Source organism: Bidens hawaiensis, unplaced genomic scaffold, assembly GCF_021521415.1.
Source record: "Bidens hawaiensis isolate Kalapana, Puna unplaced genomic scaffold, B.hawaiensis_p1.1 tig00002525_1, whole genome shotgun sequence".
Taxonomy (NCBI): Eukaryota; Viridiplantae; Streptophyta; class Magnoliopsida; order Asterales; family Asteraceae; genus Bidens; species Bidens hawaiensis.
In genome coordinates this window covers 2,428,469-2,447,972 of record NW_027491138.1, presented here as the reverse complement: position 1 = coordinate 2,447,972, position 19,504 = coordinate 2,428,469, and the positions used below count along the sequence as shown (strand labels likewise).

The 19,504-nt window shown below is 35.8% G+C and overlaps 2 pseudogenes across 1 annotated transcript; one reads left to right on the top strand and one right to left on the bottom strand.

Moving 5' to 3' along the window:
- Positions 1-2,760: 2,760 nt before the first annotated feature.
- LOC143620097 (indole-3-acetic acid-amido synthetase GH3.6 pseudogene) lies at positions 2,761-3,607 on the bottom strand (annotated as a pseudogene).
- Positions 3,608-15,687: 12,080 nt separating this feature from the next.
- LOC143620096 (organic cation/carnitine transporter 4 pseudogene) lies at positions 15,688-19,286 on the top strand (annotated as a pseudogene). Its single transcript, XR_013151290.1, has 2 exons — positions 15,688-16,110; positions 18,100-19,286. The product of XR_013151290.1 is annotated as an organic cation/carnitine transporter 4 pseudogene (transcript).
- Positions 19,287-19,504: the final 218 nt, after the last annotated feature.

The following is a 19,504-nucleotide window of genomic DNA, read 5'->3' as shown; positions in this document are numbered from 1 at the left end:
TAGGATCTCGTATAGCTTGTTCTACTGTCTCGGGTTCGGTTTCTTGACTAACAAGTAAGGCGACATTTGCATACTTTGGGTTCAGTTTTCTCGCCCGTTCAGACCTTCGAACAGCCTGCACACTGTCTTCAACGGTTGCTGAATCGTTTGGATTGTCGGACTGAGACCCGGACTGACCGGTCGACAACCCGGTGCGCCAGGGGCTGATCCGTGGGCTCCTGTGTAAACCCGCACTTTCTGTTTGATTCTCAACAGATTGAACAGTGGGTTAAACCTCCTCTTCATTGTTGAACTCAACAGCAACATACTTGTCCACTTCTTGTCTTAAGTCTTGAGTGTCGGGTAACACTTCTTTACTCGGTGACCACCATGATGAGTTTTCATCAAATATTACGTCTCGAGATACGTAAATTCGCCCGGTACTCGGCTCACAACATCGCCACCCTTTCTTTTCGTTATCGTAACCAACAAAAATACATCTCGTTGCCTTTTTCTCTAACTTGTGTCTGAGATGCCCCGGGATGAACACGTAACACACGCATCCAAAGACTCGAAAATAGCTAACATTCGGTCGGATTTTGAACATCTTCTCGTATGGTGACTCGTAGCCCATTCCTTGTTGTGGCAATCGATTACTTATAAACGCAGCGGTACTCATTGCCTCCGCCCAAAATCTCCCCGGTACATTCTTGTTGTGCATCATGCTTCCGATCATGTTGGTTAGGGTCCGGTTCTTTCTCTCCGAAACCCCGTTTTGCTCAGGAGTATTAGAACACGTTAGTTGGCGTTTTATTCTATTTTCTTTAAGAAACAAAGAAAATTCACGGGATGTATACTCGCCTCCGTTATCGGAACGAAGGCACTCGATGCTTCGTTTTAAGTCTCGTTCAGCTTCCAACTTAAATTCTTTAAAATGTTCAGACGCCTCGGCTTTCTCCTTCATGAAATATACCCACAAATATTTCGAATAGTCGTCAATAAATGATATCATAAAAATCATACCTTTGACCGTTGGTTGCTTTACCGGACCGAACACATCGGTATGAACGAGTTCAAGAGGGGATTTAGCTCAATAACTAGAGTTCTCAAACGGTTGCTTATGAGCCTTTCCAACCCGAGTCTACAATCCAATCATTTAACAAATTTAAAGAGGGTTTTACCGTAGCCGTTAACGCGTGAACCTCTTCAATTCCGGCATAATGGGCCTCGGCATCCCAAGGCTCTTCAGTTCGATTTTGCGTTGTCGCGGCGTTTCCTTCTTCAGTTGCACTCGCTGTACAATACTTTGCGATGTGTCCTCGCATGCCACAATTATAGCACTTAAAAGTTTTAAACGGCGGACTTTTACCTTGTTTATTACGGTTCCAATTCTTTCGTTCAACACCACCTTCCTGTTGGTTTCGTTCCTCGGGTTTATTTTCTTTGTTTGATCGATCCCATGGCTTCTTTTTGTTGTAATTGTGGTTGGGTTTGAACTTTCCTTTTCCTTTACCCGCAAACAGTGCTTCGTTTTCTTGTTTCGGTATAGCGGAGACCGACACACCGGCCATCTGTTTAGCTAAGGATTCCTGCCCAGATAACAAATTTTCAAATTCCGAGAGTGACGGTTGGGTCGCCCAACCCTGAACAGCAGCGACAAATGACTGAAATTCCGGCCTCAACCCGTGAATAATAATCCGTTTCATCCTCGCGTCTCCGATCCTTGGTTGCTGATCTAAATCGGCAATCTCGCGACAAAGCGATTTCACTTTATGGAAGTACTTTGGAATCGACATATCTTTCTGAGTGACCGAAAGCAACTCGTTTTCAAGAAGTTGTAGTCGGGTGTCGTTTTTCTTCGTGAATAGTCGTTCAAGAATATCCCATGCATGCTTCGGTGTTTCGGCTTCTTGAAAGTGATCTAACATCTCCTCTTCGACTGTTGTTTTCAACACGAACATCGCTTTCCCGACCTTTACTCGCCACTTCCCGACAGCACCTCCGGTGTCGTTTCTTGGTAGTTGCGTATCGGTTCCGTTGGTAACCTCCCAAAGGTCCTGACCTTGAAGGTATGACATAACACATGTTGACCAAGTCCGGTAATTAGTTTGGTTCAAACGCTTGATTCCGGCAACAAATGACGTATCGGCCATCGTTTCCTTATACGCCTGCTTCTTTTCTTCACCTGCTTAGCTTACGATCTACAGACCCGGATAATCGCCAAAGGCAATCGTCCGTGAGACTAATCTCTTGGCTGGACTTCGATCGGCTAAAATTGATTACGTACGAACGTTCATAATCCCGGCTCTGATGCCACTTGTTAAACCGAGAGAGGTTCACAAGTGATGTCAAAATAATATTGCAGCTCAAGTGCCTTTTTGCACAAACAAGAAAAGGGTTGCCTTATGCTGCAGAACTCAACAATTGCTATTGGTGTTGTGTGCCTCTACTGTACGAACAAGAAGAGGTCAATTACTTTGATCTCAAAGTAATTAAATTGCACCTACTGGAACTATATTTGACAAACAAAATAATTCAACACTTATTAAGAAAACCAACGAATGGGAAAAACTTAAATAATACATCAAATACCAAAGGCTTATATAGATATCCTTTGGCCTAATCCTACTCGAACTCAAATACACAATTTGAGCCAAACTCAAATAGGAATTAGGATAAAGACTAACTTAATTAAAATAAGACTAACTTATTAATAAATAATAAACGAATTATTATTTAAAATCTCCTCCAAGCCACCCCATGAGATTTACCGAACCGCCCTTAAATATCGTCTCGTTTAACAAAAACCGCCCATTTGTTCTCCAAGAACCGGATAGCCCGGATAAACCCGGAAGCAAAAACCGACCCCACCCGAAGAACTTCTTTATTAAAACACAGCCCACAAAGCATCTGGGAATACATGCTTTGGTAGGAATCCGGGCAGAGAACGGTTTCGTTTGGGCTGGTGTAATTTGTGTAAGGGCTATATGGTCTTTGTGTAAAATGAGAGCTTTTGAAGTAACTAGTTAAAACGGGTTGAGCCACCAGCCCGCCCGGAGTCTTGGCTTCGGGTTTAACGAAAAAGAAATACATCCCTTTGCCTTTATCTAACCCAGGCACAAACTGGTTAATCACCGACATCAAAATCCAGTTCAACAATGACCTTCGTTCGTGCTCATCTTCGATGGTGGGCATCAGTTTCCTCTCACCTCCGGATGTCCCAGAACTGCACAATCAAAATATAAAAACATATTTCGTAATTATATATATGATGTATATATAATGTCGTACGTACGTACCTTGTTAAGAATTCTGAAATAGGCCGAGAGCATAAAATCGGGGATTTTTCACCATTTGCGATACGTGTGATATCTGGTTGGAGGTCTTCATAAGTGATGACCGGTATAAGTTTCTTAAACGTTTCTCGGTCGGTTCGACTGGAAAGACCATGGCGTTTGAGGTATTCGACGTTGGCATTTTGTGTGAGGATTTCTGAGAGGACTTGTTGCTGGACTTGATCAGGATTAGAGGTCACATCTTCGATGAACTGAAGAGCGTTTTTGTTATTCTGGGTGCGAGTGTAATCGTTCAAGGATAGATCATGTCGGAAACTTGAAGCTTTAAGCATGGTTGTCTAATAAGTTGGTTCAGATTAAGGTAGAGGTTTTCGTTACAGAATGCAAATGGAGGGAAGGGGATGGGGGTGCTTATATAGAAGGAAAAGAATGAAGTGGGGTATATATTAAATGCTTAATGATGTTGTATTGTATAAGTCCATGCTATATCAAAGCATTGTAAGCTAGTGTTTTCAGAATATATATGACAACATCGGACAAGTACTCTATTGGTTTACTTGTCGGATCACTGAGAATGATTGAACCGGTTTAAAAACCGAACAACGGAATAATTGATAAAAATAAAAATATTTGTAGCTATAAACTTCTAATATTAGTAACTGAAAAAATAAATATGATATCATACATCATCTTAAAATAAAAAGGTTCGCGATGGATCACAATGTACTCTAAATCTCTCACTATGATTTTCTTTTCGGTGCTATATGCTTTTGTTTGATCTATGAAAGACAAAATGATAGCAGGCCTACCAAAAATGGTCACTTCGGTGTTTTGGGCTGAACAACAAAATGATAACAGGCCTACCAAAAATTGTCAGTTCGGTGTGAAATCTTCGAGGTTTGCGGGACACGTAGGTTTGCGAGACACATTCAAGGACACGTAGGTTTGCGAAATACATTCAGAACACGTAGTTTTGCTGTCTAAACTATTAATGATTATTAAATAACTAGCTTTTAGCCCCTGTGTTACGGGGGTTATTTTACATTTATCGTTTATAATATTGTTAATATATTTTTTTATATTGTAATTTGAATGATTGAAAGGAAGTTTGTAATATAGTTGTACCAATTTTGATCCATTTATGTTTGATTATGTTCACTTTTGAATGAAAGTATGAAACATTGAATAAATCATTAACTTAATGTTTTATATTTATTCGTCTGTTTTCATTCAAGCATGTTTATTTATATTCTTGTATGTTTCTTTGTTTTCGTTTATGTTTGTTCATATATGTTCGTATACTATAGTTCAGTTATGTTCATTTACGTTCGGTTATGTTCACGAACTTTTCATAATGGCGACATAGGAGAAATCCAACAAAGAAGGGCGGTTAATGTAAGTGATGATGATGGTTGATGCATGAGAGCGAAGGTTGACGATGGTTGGTTATAATCGGAAGTTAACCGGTGATGGAGAGGATAGACCAGCGATGGATATTACGTAGAGGAGAGAAATTAACTTATGGTTCGATGATGAAAGGATTTACTGACACAGTACCTATTTATTGACATTTTTTTACAACAGAATCAATGCTATTTTTTCAATTACATCTAAGATCTTCGAGAGGATTTTCAATCTCACTTTCCTGGGTACCATTTCCAGCAAAATAATCACTGCCTCTCAGTATCAATTTATGGAAATTTTGACACCTAAACATGCATTATTTTTCCAACTCTTAAGTCTAATAAATCAACTTCTTTCCTTGATTTATCTTCTGCAAAACAGATTATGTCAGATGTCATAATATGACATAAAAATCATATAAGGTTGTTTAAGAGGAATTCTAGAGACACCCACACCTTTTTGTTAAAAACCAACCAATACGTCTCGTATAGGGCTGTATGGGGCGTATAGGATTTCATATACCCCCACCCATATAGTCTTATACGGGATGTATGGGCCCCGTATAACCCTATGTATAGGGGTGTCTGAGTGTCCCTAGTATGATCCTTGTTAGGTTCCATGACCCAACACTCCGTATATATGTTAGTCAATGATTGAAATGTATAAAATACTATTAATAATTCAATTTAAATAATCAGTTTTTATATTGAAGTATAACTATATAAGCAAGCATAAAAGTAAGAGATAATAAAATCAAGAATATAAGCAAGCATATAAACTTACTTTATAAAATAAACGAAAAAGACGCTTACTTTTACATGTGGAATTCCTTCTACTATCAAATAGCGATCTTGAATCCCTGTTGTTAAGAAGGAAATTTTAAAATAAAAAAATAAGTAATAATAAAATCAACATACGTAACAAAATGGTTTGTCTAAAGCGTATAATGAAACAGACAAAACACGTCGAGTCAGGTTGGGTAGCGGCTATGAGAGAACGACATTAGAGTAAAAGATTGGTCAAATGTGTGACCCTCTTATTAAGTTTCTCTAATCTCCTACTGCAATAATTAACTGTTATATGTTATGTAAAAGATTTTGATACACCTATAAAGTAACCACCATGTAACTTTTTTTTATAAAACTTAACTGGACTTAAAGTCCTAACAATCTATCAAACATCTGTGCATGGTTGGTGTCGACACATGAGCCAATCCAATTAGCTACAAAATAGGTGTACTAATAAGCCAAATTCAATTGTCAGCCTGCGGTGACAAAGAATAAAAAAAAGTCAAGTTTTTTTAAGATCAAACAACATCATTCATTAAGTGAACGCATCTAAATTTTAAATATTATACCGTTGTTTGCCAACGATAAATAGCGGGCCCATTGACGAAGGTCCCCAACTATGATTTACATTTGGACAAATACCCTCGGCCTCCCGATTATATATGCACCCTGAAAACTGTGTCATTTTACATCAAAGATCAAGTAGCTTTCTTGGTTCAGTTATGATCTTATAGGTAAAAATTGGTTAAGATCAGTAGAGGTAATTTCTATCAATGTGCAAAGTCAAAAGAGTCAGAGTTGACCCACAATCATATTATATTCTTTTGTCATCATATTAAATATGGTCATAAAAACTATATCAAAAAAATATCGTTTTGTAAAGAAATGATTTACTATGTTGTAGGCATATAAATACATCTTACTTGTCTTTCAATCTATTTGTTCTTTTAACCTATTTTCTCTATTTTATCCATTTGAACTGTTATCAACAAACATGACACACCCAAAATTTGTTATCAACGCATCTGTTTAGTTTTTTTTTTCCAATTATATGTGATCTTAACCTTCATAAACAAAAGAAATAACATTGTAACTTTTGAGGTCAAACTGTGTAACCAACATAATTCAATTTCACATCACTTTTGTTACAAAACAATCCTGCTGAGCAAACCTTAACTATTAAGGTCATCAATTTTGTTTCTCTTTTCTTAATTTCTATTTAATGTTAATTATCAAATTTATATTGTTTTCCTTTGTGTTCGTCTGTTTTTTATCTATAAAATATAAATCACAGAACCCCTAAACACTACCTCAAGATGTTAATTTATATATTTTTTTATAAATAATAATATTGTGCAAATTCTCAAATTAGAATTGTCGTTGTTCAAAATACACTCTCCACATGTGAATTGTCAGGTTATAAATTTTGACAGTTGAATATAAAGGTTATACATGATATAGTAATTAACTCTATTAGTATAGAAAAGCCCAGCATTCAACACCAAGGGTTCTACTATCATGCTTACTCTAAAAACATGCCCTAACACCTCAACTATTTATCAACAATGTTACAAAATACTCTTAACACGAAAGCTTATCCTACATAAATACAGATTGCTCCAGAACACTCATATCAACATAATATTAGAAAAAATAATGTTGAAAGCTATTAGTTATAGCATCAATCGTGTTCTAACCTAGGCGCTAGGAAATTGGTTAGCCCTATATTATTCTGAATTCCAATTAGCAAACATCAAATCTAAATCACAATGTTCACCAAGTAACAAATATAACATTTAATCAGCCTTCATATCATTTTAAGATGCCACTTAATTTTATTGAACCTCAACAGTTCATCAATCAAAAACCAGTAAATAATATTATAATCAAATCATAATCTTATTTAGCCCAAATTGAACCAACAATCCAAACAATCGTTGATAAAAACATTGATAACGGCATACATGTGCTCTTCTGATTGTCCAAAATCACAACACCTTGAACATACATATTTTATCTTAACTACACGGTTCAGATATACATACAAAGATACAACCTTATTTTGACTTTGACATGAACATCATAGAAAGAAAGATTACATATTTGAAAAGGCATTCTTAACAACTAATCGACTTGATCAAGGCGTCGTGTGTAGCTCCATTCCTTTATTGACCAGGAGGAGGGTATAGAAAGCATCGAGACATCATCGAGATCGAACTGAAAGGATATTTATTGCATACATACGAAAACGATGAATGTGATTAGATATTAAAAAACTGTGGGCTTATCTTTTGGATCTAAAAAAGCTAATCAGAGAGATAACTGCTAGTGATGAGGATAATCGGCGTGGTTGAAGAAAAGCATGAAGGTGAAGCAGAATGTCACACCCCGACCAAAGGCGGCGGAACATGCCGAGGTGTAACAATTGTCCATAAGCACATGACACTAATTAAAGTGACAGTATTTAATAAACTCATTTCATTTCACAACATCGAAAATGTCACATAACAATTATCCATAAAATAACCATAAACAAGATATCACAAAATATGACAAATTTGATATTGTTCATTTTTTACTAATATCCTAAGGTCTTTGATGTCGTTTTCTTCACAATCATAAATCAACCAAGATGCAAACCTGCAACATTTCATAAAATAAAGTTTGTCAACACAAAGGTTAGTGAGCAATTCATAAGTTTAATCATATTAGTATATAATAAAGATAGCCACAAAACTTGCATACGAAACGATAAATAAAAGCGGTAATATGGATAAATAGATATCGCTAAACACATTAGCAACACCTAGCTATAAGGGGATGCCAAATAGTCTATGATTTTATAGTTATCGTTAATTGCATTACGTTAATGACACCTTGCAATAAGAGGATGCCAAATAGTCTAGGATTTTATAATTCCACCAACCAAAAGCGATAAACACATAGGCATATAAGCATAGAACACCAAATCGAGCAATTATTTAGGTAAAGTATACAACTACGTTTGTGGTTTAAGATTCAAATATAAAGCATTTTGTTGAATAAGTATGAAATGTCACTCCCAAAATAAAAGATGGAAAATGGGGTATGAAGTACTCACCTTCAAGTAGTAAACTTGAAAGATGATAATTCGGAGATTTGTCGGAATGACGAGTTTAACGCACAATGCCTAAAAGGAAAAGAAGTCTTGAATTTAGAAAGGTTGTCTTGAAGGTCTTTAAACAAAATAAATGTTGAGAAATGTAAATAATTAAAGTTCAAGGTTTTAAAATGTAACTATTTAAGAATTTATAATAATAACCCTTTAAAAATGTAAGTTTGCTCGAAACCGGGTTAAAGTATCTAACCTTAATATTTACTCAACCTATGTTAAGTAATGAGGTGGGTAAAATGCAAGAATGCAAATCCCTTTGGAATAAAGATACTAAAACGGTTTTTTTATTATTGAGTGTTCGGGTTGTCGGTTCGGGTCTTGATAATTGGTCAAACCCAAAGTCAACTGTCCAAAATATTGAATGTTATGAGATAACTCAATAAAATTTAATAAGACTTAACCAAGTTATGTAGTTCCATTGTTTTAGAACTAACAATGCACGTTAAGCGAATGTTCGGTTTTGTCGGTCCAAACTTTGTTATGAGATCAAGTTGGATCCAACATTTCCAAGTACTTAAGAAAATATTTAAAAATCAATTTGTAACTATTTTTAAAGAAATATACAAGTCTTGATGGCTAAAAAAAAACACACTTGTGTGTCTTAATCGAGTAAGAATCGGTTTGGTTCGGTTTCCATCTCAAAACAAGTTCATAGATGGTTTCCACATGTCCAAACACTAAAAAACTTGTATAATAATGTTCAAATAAAAAATACTTTAAGTTTTACAACCAAAAGTTAACAATAAAATGTTTAAACAAAAGTTCGGTTTTCAGTTCGGATCGTGTTTCGGGTTAAGACCGAGGTAAGATTCTACAAACCCATAACCATGGAATTTGTAAAAATGATTTTAGAAACTTAGATCTAACAATAAGTATGTTTAACAATTATTTAACAAAACTAGTAACAAAGTTCGGTTTACGGTTTAGAGCTATTTACAGTTAAACCGAAGCATAGACTGTTAAAAACCCATAACCATGGAACTTGTAAACATGACCAACAAACTAAAATAAGCAAGATTAATATGTATGAACAAGTTATATAGATGTATATATATCAAAGACACGAAGTCCTCCATGAAGCTTTGCCTTATGAGGTCCGAAACCTCACCGACCGGGAATCGGAGAAGTAACTACCAAAGGTAAACAAGGGGTGCATATTATATATATGTTGCACAACCATAAACAAGTATTAATAAGGCTACATAAACTAATTAAGATGAAAGACTAAAACCTTCAAGAACACTTAAGAAGATAACCCTGAATCTTTGATTTTTGAGCGAGTTTTTTTTTTTTTTTTTGGAGTTGTAGCAAGGGAAAATGAAGAGGAAAGGTGGTGTATATATAGGGTAATGTTGGTGGTCAAATATGGGTGTGAGACACAAGAGTTTTCATGCAAAATGGATCAAGACAAAAACACAAAACAAAAAAAAAAAATAATAAATAAATAAATAAAAATAAAAATAGGATGTTTTCAAGACCCAACAAGTGTGAAACAATATTGTAACATAAATCCATCATTTTGATTATAACATAAGCTTCGGTTTACAAATCGGGTCGGTTTACATAATAAACAAATACAAAAACGAATACAAATAAGACCCGAAATTGACGAATGTCACACGGAAAGAACAGAAGGTTAGAGAAACGGGGAAGAAGCCACGACATTTTGGTGGGGAGAGAAAGGTTAGGATTTCTCAAATTAATTAAGGATTCTATGATATTTTGAGATCTTATGACCCGTGTAAAGCTTAAACGGGTCTAAACTGGGTTAAATCAATGAGAGCTCGCCATTCAGGAATGAAGGAATCTGGTGGCTCCATAAGGGGTGGGGAGCGACCAGAATGCGACACGTAGGATTTTTTAGGTTTCGTTTATATATATATTAGATATATATTTTATCCCACGTATTACGGGGGTTGTTTTACATTATTCGTTTTTAATATATATATATATATATGTATGTATGTATATATTTGGATTCTGATTATATTTATTATAAGAAAGTTAATAATTAATATACTTGAGGTTTGATGATAAAATTGTTTCAAAAATAAATGTTATGTTATAATCCAGTTTAAAAGCTATTTGGGTTTGGTGATACCCATTACCCGTTTATTTTCTTTATTATAAAGCTGTTTCTTAATTGTAAATAATATCTTTTTTAAATAAAATAGGATATTAATTTTTAGTATATCCGTATTTTATAGGATTTTCTTATCAAATATTTGATGATATTAATTTTTAATATAATGAGATGTTATAATTCGTTTAAGAGCTATCTGAGTTTGGTGAGACCTTCACCCGTGAATTCGGGTAAAATGCGTGAGAAGCCTTCATTTACAAATAAAACAATCTGATAACTTGAGAGAATGGTTGTTTTACATTTTTCGTTTTTTAATATTTATTTTTTGGATTTTAAAGCAATCTGATGGCTTGAGAGAATGGTTGTTTTACATTTTTTGTTTTTTAATATTTATTTTTTGAATTTTAATTTTCTTTATTGTAAGAAAGTTAATAATATACTTAGGGTTTGATGATGAAAATGTTTCATAAATAATTGATATGTTATAACCCGTTTAAAAGGTATCTGGATTTGGTGACCATTGACTCGCTTATCTTTTTTACTACAAAATTGTTTATTAATTATAAATAATATCTTTTTCTTTTTAAATTAGATATTAAATTTTAGTATATCCCTATTTTATAGGATTTTCATATCAAATAATTGGTAATATTAATTTTTAATTTAATGAGATGTTATAACCCGTTTAAGAGCTATCTGGTTTTGGTAAGACCCATACCCATGAATTTGGGTTAAATCAATGAGAGGCCTCCATTTAAAATTCAAGCAATCTGGTGGCTTCCATAAAAAGGGGGAGCGACCACATCACGACACGTAGGATTTTTGGGTTTTCTTTTATATATATTATAGATAATATATTGGAGTTCAATAATTTAAACTTTGTTCTGTTGGCCTGCGCTATTCCAAAGTTAAAAACATATCATAACAGTCCCAAGTTTCGACTTATTGGTCGGCAACGATCTTTTACAAATAATTGGTAATATTAATTTTTAATTTAATGAGATGTTATAACCCGTTTAAGAGCTATCTGGTTTTGGTAAGACCCATACCCATGAATTTGGGTTAAATCAATGAGAGGCCTCCATTTAAAATTCAAGCAATCTGGTGGCTTCCATAAAAAGGGGGAGCGACCACATCACGACACGTAGGATTTTTGGGTTTTCTTTTATATATATTATAGATAATATATTGGAGTTCAATAATTTAAACTTTGTTCTGTTGGCCTGCGCTATTCCAAAGTTAAAAACATATCATAACAGTCCCAAGTTTCGACTTATTGGTCGGCAACGATCTTTTACTAATGGGGTTAGATTCCTTTAGTTTTGCTGGTGTGGACCATGATATACGCTTATGTGGAATTTTTTACTATAATAATAATAAGGCAATAAATAATATACCACCGGCCTCCACCACCGCCTTCACCACCATTGCCAGCCTCCACTACCACAACAAGTCTGATCAAATGTATTTAAGGTACTGTTTGTTTTTCTGAAAAAGGTCTGTGCAAACTCTTTGTCTGCGCCGCACAGACCACGCGCACACATTGATATCTGCAGACTGTTTGTTTTCTCGAAGACGTTTCACTGAAAAAACATCTGCACAAGCTCTTTTTGATGCAGACTTAGCCCATCCATTTTTGAGATCTTCTAAAGTATGCAGAGAGTTAAAACATCACACCCTACCAACACCCAGTACCCATCACCACCACCACCCACCGTTTGCCACCACCACCATCCATCACCCACCCACCATTAGCCACCACCACCGTCCACCCCCACCACCCTCCCACCGCCACCACCATCGTCCACCACCACCACCTATCCACCACCCACCACCGCCATCCACCACCACCCCCTGTCCGCCACCACCACCACCACTACTATCCAACAACACCATCACCCACTACCACAGTTACCATCACTAGTTTATTTTAGCAATCTACAGACGTTCAAAAAAAAAAGAAGTCTTCTTCTTTTTGCAGACTGCAGGGGTTTGGTACACCTCTTCTTCTATAGATGTGGTCCGCAGACTACAGACATTTTACCTATAAAAAAACAAACGGCACCTAAGTCTATGCGTATGCGTGTTTGAACCTAGTACCATCAAATGCATTTTAACATAAGGTACACATTCCATATATTAGAAATTCCAAACCCGTCCCAAACCCGCGAAGAATTTCAAAACCACTCCCAAACCCTAACGGGTCGAGTATTACCCATCCCATTTTTATCGGGTTTCGGGTTTTCCCATCTGGTTCGGGTTTCATTGCCATCCCTACATACAGCAACTCAACCATTACCATATTTCAATAAAGGCCCACAAAACACCATTAGAGATTTAGGTGTTTTTATTTTTCAGAGATTAAATTTCTGTAGTTTTCGGACCATATTTGCAAACATACTTTGTAGAAGAAGAGGTGGACCAAACCTCTGTAATCTACAAAAAGAAGATTGTTTGTTTTTTAAAGTGTGTAGACTACTAAAATAAATTAGTGGTGGTGTATGAACTGTGATGGTGAATGGTGGTGGTGGTGAACGGTGATAGTTGTAGTGGACAGTGGGCGGTGGCGACGATGGGCGGTGGTGGTACAGTGGTGAACGGCGGTGGTAGATAGTGGTGGTGGACGGTAGGTGGTGGTGGTGTGGTGGATAGCGGGTGTTGGTAGGTGGTGTTTAACCCTCTGCACACCTTAGAAGATTTTAGAAGTGGATGATCAAGTCTGCACCAAGAAGAGTTCGCTCAAACTTTTTTTTAATGAAACGTCTTCGAAAAAACAAATAGTCTGCAAATGACAACGTCTGAACATGGTCTGCGCGGCGCAGACAAAAGAGCCTACATAAACCTTTTTTAGAAAAAACATAAGGAACCTTAAAATCCTTACCAAGGCTACATGACGCCACACTGCATCACTTTTTTCTCTTAAGGCTCTATTAAAGCCCTTTCTTCCAAAGTCCACAACCATGCCCTAACACTATTACACATTTTTTGAAAGTTATGTGATATTATAATTCCCCTGTGTAGGCGTTATATTTTTCATCACCTACTTAATCAACAAAAAACCAAAGACAAAACCAAAAAGAATCTGAACTTGTGTAACCAAAATTGGAAGGATATGCTTTAGTGCAAACGTTTAATGTTGAGATAATTGAGTTCAACTAATACCAATACTGAAAGTTAATCCTTGGGGTGTTCACATAATTTTGAAACCGATCGAACCGCACAAACCGAAACAGGCTACCCGATTTAAAATCCAAACGGCTTGGCTTTTTATGTTTGCATGTCGTATAACTTCTATAGCCCTTTAGTTATCTAGAGATCTAGCCTTGGCTGTATTTGACGCGTTAGTGCACCTGCAAAGCTCTTACCTGCATCAAGTTATAATAATTGTTTGATATGCAGATTACAAACAATTATTGATGTAAATTGTAAACCAACAAATTGGACATTTTAAATTGAGATAGGAGTATCATTTAAGTGATCCAGTTCTGTCTCTAAGCAATTTTGGATGGAAAAAGCCTTCAAGCTTTCTTAAGCAAGTCACAAACTTACTACATAAGATTCCAGCAGCAAAAACATTTAAATCTTTGAAAAAAATGAGGTGGTATTGGCGAGGTGTAAAATTAGTAGAAAACCATTTGTCAAAAAGGCAGAGGGTGGCGTGTACTCACTATAACACAAGATAACTTAAGACACATTTCATATTTGACTTCTCAAAATCAAACTATGCATTCTTCTTTTGACAGATACGGGCTTTACATGCAATATGGAACAAATATAGTAGTCGGAGGGAAGATCAACTAACTGAGCAAAGATTAAGATAATGAGTTAAAACGGAAACTTTTTATACGAGCTATAGTTGGGTTGACCTGACTCACCTGAGATGCATTTTGCCGAATATTGTTATAGTACTAAATATGATTTATTATAAAACTTAGAATGCAATTTGATAGCAGCATTTATTTTCTTGTCTACTCTTTTTTACTAGAGTTTCTTTTTTCTTTCCCTATAATTCAGGATAAAGAATATGTGTCACGCTTTCATGTTGCTATTAATGGTACTCTAAAATGCGTCTTGTAGTTGATGGTGAACAACTTTGTACATAGATTCACATAACAAACTTATGTGTGTACGTTAATGTTTCGCGGGTCAAATTAGTAGTTTTTATTGAATTTGCAAAGTCTTGACGAGATGAAGTTACTACTCAAACAAGTGTGGAAGCATGAAGTACAAGACACCACCATCATCACATGAGGAGAGTCACTACTCACTTACAATTCGCCTTCTCATCTTTACTTATTCGTGTATACCCATTTAAGCCCTATAGTGTGTCATATATTTGTTAATTCTATTTTCTTGAACCATCATGACAATGATACGTGTCATGCGTACAATATTTTTCTTTTGTTTATCTTTTATAAAATTGAATTTCAAACATAATGTTTTGATGTTCATTTGAATTTATGTTTTGATGCAAATTTTATTCAAGGCCGAGTTGTCAAGATGTATAAGAAATCGAAGCACGAATGTACAAGCCTTTAAAGTTGCCTAGACATTTTCTTTGTTTTGTTTTCCATTGTTCGTGAGTTTTTTTTTTTTTGTCTGTTCCTTTAACTAATTCTCAAAGTTTTTTTTTTAAGTAGTGTTTCAAACAATATCAAAGTCCCAGTCGAACGCTTGGGTACACGCCAAGGTTTCATTTTTTTCATGAAGTTTCTAGCTCCGCATGCTCCCACTTGTCATTGTGCCGCATCACGCGTGCACAAGTGGTAGTTATTTATTAACATTAGCAAGTTTTACTCGTTTTTGTCCTCCTTAGTTGGTGTTAGGTCGCCCTCAATGGTCAATGCTCACGTGAATTATGTCATTTATGCATATGCATGAAGAAATACTTAATTAATATGCCTAACATAACAAAGTCAACACTTCTTTCCCTATATAACTAAACTATATGTTTCATATATAATCCACCACGTAGCACCACCAATGCCTTCCAATAAAAGGGTGCTGGATGATCTTCTGCCACCTCTCCTCCCTCCTGTCGAAGCAGGCACCACCGCGGAACATGGGCAATCGCTAGAGAGCTCTCTACTGACCAAATGTTAACAAAATATTGTGGTGAGTTTGGGTTTTGGCAATCTAAGCATTTCTTTCTCACGAGTATGGCATGGGTACCGGATGCCTTCCACACAATGGTCATGATTTTTTCTGACCGTGAACTTGATTGGACATGTGATCCTGGTTCTGGATGCGTATGGGATTCGGACAAAAGTATGTGTGGGCTTGAGCAAGGGTCATGGCGATGGGTAAGTGACGGGTGGTCAACGGTGGCCGAGTGGGGACTTGTGTGTGGACAAAAATATAAGGTTGGGTTGGTTCAGGCCTTGTTCTTCGTTGGCTGCATGATCGGTAAACAACCCTCCGATTTCTTCAAATATGTGTACTTATAGCAGCTGAAATTTATCATTATAGTTCTAAACTTTTAAGAGGTGTGTAATGTGTTCATGCATATCCAACAAAATTATAGTTTTTGTCCTTTAAACATAATAATAATAATAATAATAATAATAATAATAATAATAATAATAATAATTTTTTGTTTATAGATTGAGTCTTTTAAAAAATTCAATTTCACTTGTTTTATTTTAAATGACAAAGTATATCGTTTTATCCTTTTAATTAACGCTCATCCAAAAATCCAGTTAAATGATAGCATCTTGCAAGCATGTAATAGACAAAATGGTAATTTCACCTATTAACTAAAATACTATTTAAAAAACAAGATGAATTAAAAATCAAATGTAATTAAATAAATTCTTTTTACAAATTAAACCCCCCCCCCCCCCCCATACACACACCAATCAGAATCAAATAGTTTTGTTGAAAATTGAAACCCTAGCCACCTGTACGCATTTGTTCATCACCTTCTATCTAGATATTTGTTAAATTGAGTGGGCCACCTTTTTCATTAGATGCTGAAATGGGTATAAGTAAAAATGGAATTACCATTATGTCCGTCACATATTTAGCACATCATCATCATCATCGTACTCAGTATATCCCACCAATAGCAAAGCTATGGTAGGGTCTGAGGAGGGTAAGATGTAGGCAGCCTTACCTCTACCCCATATGGATAGAGAGGTTGCTTCCGGTGAGACCCCCGGCTCGATAGTAGTTTTGCATCAAGCCTTGGACATAAGGCACATAGCACTCAATCATTGGGACACCGGCTGATCGGTGCATGTACCCTTATCTTTCAGCTATCAACGCCACTACATGATGCCTGATTAACCGTCCGTCACTATTAACGTTATTTTCACGAGATTAATAAAATAACGTCAAAATTAGTGCAATTTCACTTTTGCCCACCCGAGGGTTCACACATATATACATCATATGTGCGCACCGCAAGCAGGGCTAATATTTAGCACATGATACAACTTAACTGGACTTTTAAATGTCTATTAGTCAAAAAGACAAAAAAAACAAAACATTTTGTCATTTAAAAGATAGCGGGTGAAAGAGAACTTTTTAAAGAACCCAATTAATAAACTGTCTATGTTTAAAAGACAAAATTTGTAATTATGTCTTTACTATATATACCATAGTCAAACCGGTCATTATATGGGTCGTATAATTGGAGAACACACTTATATTACGAGCCATATAAAAATAGTAAAGGTTTTATAAACGGGCCATAAAAAGTACCATTTGTATGTTGTATTCTATACGGGCTAGCCGTATAGGCTTTTTTTTAAAGAAAATTAAAACTATTCAAATAAAAAAGGATTACATTGAGTAGTAAAGGAGACCTTTGGTTGACCTTAAAAATAAGCATGTTATAGTATCATATTGAATATAATATAAGTAATCAATTTTTTTTTTCTTAGCTTCTTTTTAATATACTAATTTAGACGTGACAAAGAGTAAAAAAGATTTGTATCATATTATTAGTTAAGTTTTAATTATTATTATTATTATTAAATATATATTAATTAGGTAATCAGGTCTGGTAAGCATGTAAAAGGTAGGGTGTTTATATAGTTTAACGACGTACTACGGTAAAAGGTAAGGTGTTTGATGGCCTGCTTTTTGATCAAATAAGTTGGTTTTAATCAAGAGCTTGAGATTACTATTTATTGTTAGTTTTTGTGAGTTTAAATTTCAAATATGCCCTTATAATGGTACATACGATATACAAGAGTATCGTGCCTTTAATGTGGCATTTTCTTGTGCTATTTCTCTTTTATCTTGCTTCCAAATTTATATGTTTATATGAACGCAAAATGATACGAACTGAATAGTAGCAAAGCTTTTAAGATTTTACATTTTAGGATGCTTAAATAACATATTTTCTTTATATTAAGTCTTAAGCACATGGTAGATCTTATTTTGCAGGTAGTGGAGTATTTGGTCATCTTTCTGATTCAAAATTGGGAAGAAAAGGATCACTCACGATTGTATGCATTATGAATGCCATCCTTGGCCTACTCACATCACTCTCCCCCAACTACCGGATATATGTCCTTCTTCGTCTACTAACCGGCTTTAGCACTGGTGGGGTCGGTTTATGTGCATTCGTGCTCGCCACCGAGCCCATAGGACCCACCAAGCGCGGTATTGTCGGCATGTCCACCTTCTACTTCTTCTCAATTGGGGTAGCTCTTCTTTCAGGCATAGCCTATATAGTTCAATCATGGCGTTATCTTTACATTGCTTCTTCCATACCCTCAGTCGTCTTCCTTGTCTTCATGCTCCCTTTCATCTCTGAGTCGCCTCGTTGGTACCTCATTCGCGGTAAAACCGATCAAGCCATGAAGATCATGCATGAAATCGCCAAATCAAATGGCAAACACCTCCTTGGAAATGCCCATATTGTCCTAGACAATGAAACCAAGAGTTGTGGACACAGAGGTATAGAAACTGGAACAATTGAAAGTGTCACAGGGTCGGTTATGGACGTAATCAAGTCACCACTAATGCGTAAACGCTTGCTTTTACTTATGGGAATCAATTATGCCAGTGCAGTGGTGTACTATGGGCTAACCTTAAACGCCAAAAACCTTAAAACCAACCTCTATCTTAGTGTGCTACTAAATTCTGTTGCGGAGATGCCAGCATATCTTTTGACGGCAATCTTAATAGATAGGGTCGTGAGGAAACCGCTAGGAGTTGGAACGCAGTGGTTTTGCGGGATATTTTGCATAATGGGCAGCTTGATTGGAACCCAAGAGAATTTAAAGGTAATGAGGATGGTGTGTGGAATTTTGGGAATATTTGGGATAGCAGGGACTTTTAATTTGTTATTCGTATACGCGATGGAGTTGTTTCCAACAGTAGTCAGAAATGCAGCACTCGGATGTGCAACTCTAATGGGACAATTTGGAAACATAATGGTACCCTTTGTGGTAGTTGTGGGTGGTGATCTTTCATTTATGGTCTTCGGGGCATGTGGAATTGTGGGTGGGTTTCTTATGTTTTACCTACCCGAAACATTAAACAAGCCACTGTATGATACCTTGAGTGGGACGTCTGATGAAGCGAGCGAGCTAGTCCCAGATGCTTGCTTGAGTAGAAGATGCTGAAACAAAGTGCACCTATTTATACCATAAACAAATTATTATGACCTTTTTGGAAAGGTAATTCTGGTTGTAATATTGTATTTTGATATTATTTATTAAGTTTGATAATTATCATTTGTTTTTAGTTATCTAGTTAGTTTTAAATTCAGAGATCATGCTTACCTCCTTCAGTTTTGATCGGTCAATGATTACTTATACAACATAAGCTTTTGTGTTCAGTT